Source organism: Vigna unguiculata, unplaced genomic scaffold (assembly GCF_037176805.1).
Source record: "Vigna unguiculata cultivar grain cowpea cultivar isolate G323 ecotype 2 unplaced genomic scaffold, ASM3717680v1 ptg000229l, whole genome shotgun sequence".
NCBI lineage: Eukaryota > Viridiplantae > Streptophyta > Magnoliopsida > Fabales > Fabaceae > Vigna > Vigna unguiculata.
This window is the reverse complement of record NW_028196866.1, coordinates 32,501-33,989: the sequence shown is the minus strand read 5'-3', so window position 1 is coordinate 33,989 and position 1,489 is coordinate 32,501. Positions and strand designations below refer to the sequence as shown.

The following is a 1,489-nucleotide window of genomic DNA, read 5'->3' as shown; positions in this document are numbered from 1 at the left end:
CACCGAGGTTCCGCCTCGTTTGCCTTAGTCTTGCGATCTAAGGGTGAAGGAGTCATCCAGCCACCGGGATTGGTTACCCGGTTGACCCCTATCCGTATCTACATCTACGTCCTGATTGAGTTACATAGAAACTAAAAGAACTTGAAAGCAAGAGATCCAACAGGAATGAAATGAATATCTATTTTTAAATAATCAAGTGAAAAATCCCCCGAACCTCTGATCCGATAGCAGCTATAATATGCATCTACGACTAGCTACAGGAACTAGATGAAAACTTCTACAACAGGGTATCGAAGAATGCATTCTGACATCGAGTCCTCAATCAATGTAGATGATTCAACAAGGTAGACCGAAGCAACTCGTCGATCAGCTATCACCACATCGTTGCCGAGAATGGCATAGCGATCAAACTAGTGACTGTCTACGGCTTATGCCTTCACTCGGGGGAGAGCACCCATCCAAAAAGCAGAAAAGTGAAGAAGTGACGTCCAAACCCTCGGATGGACCTAAACTAGACTCAGTCCGAGCTCCTGCAAGAGGGTCCAAAGTAGAGTGGCATGGAATCGGCCGGAAAAGACAGATCTTATCTTATAATTGCGTATATTGAGTGAGATGCCGCTTCAAAGATGCTGCTTACCTAGGATGGTGTGCTTTTCGCTCCTTTGGCTTTCTTTCTCCCGGAGACCATGCCATTCCTCGACACCGACCTTCAAACAAAGTCAGATGAGGAGCTGGCTTCCCTCAAAGTTGCTCTGGCTGACTTGCCCGTTCCGCTTTGGGGCGGTTCTTCCTCCAGCAGCCTATTCTTTCACAGCTTCTATGCCAAGGGCTATTATATCTATTCGATTATGCAAGATGTATTGGGGTCACATAAAATTATTTATGAAAAGAAAGCGCTCTTAGTTCAGTTCGGTAGAACGCGGGTCTCCAAAACCCGATGTCGTAGGTTCAAATCCTACAGAGCGTGATTCCATTCTTGTTAGATCGAGAATGACACTGAAATAATTGAACAGCAGTCTAAAGTCTGAATTTTACCTCCTGTGGATTAGGATTAAAAACAAAGAAAGAGGAGGTAAATAAACCAAAGAGATGTTAATGAAGAAAGGGTCCAAACGCGGAGGCAGTTCCAGTCCTTGTCGCAGCGCAGTAGTGAGTAGGTGATCCAACACCAGAGATAAAAGACGCAGCAGATTCATAGATATACTTACCTTAGTTATATAGATCGTTTACCTAGGTACGAGACCCTGAGGTCCATATCGGTAATAGAAAGACCTGCCACCAAAAGCATTCCGATGGAGCAGAAGTAGACCCTTCCCCCGCCATAATAGCACCACCTAGCTTCGGGATAGTAGTAGCACATATCTTTTTCTAGTGATCGTTATAGGGATAATGAAACCAATGATAGAGTTGACCTAGCCTAGCGACATCCATCCCTTGTCTCCGACCGGGAGATAGAGACTACTTCATGCGCAACTTCAACATCTCCAAT

The 1,489-nt window shown here is 45.0% G+C and overlaps 1 non-coding gene across 1 annotated transcript; it reads left to right on the top strand.

Annotated features, from left to right (window-relative positions):
• Positions 1–893: 893 nt before the first annotated feature.
• Positions 894–967, top strand: TRNAW-CCA (transfer RNA tryptophan (anticodon CCA)). The gene has a single exon. It is a non-coding gene; the product is annotated as a tRNA-Trp (tRNA).
• The last annotated feature ends 522 nt before the right edge of the window (positions 968–1,489 follow it).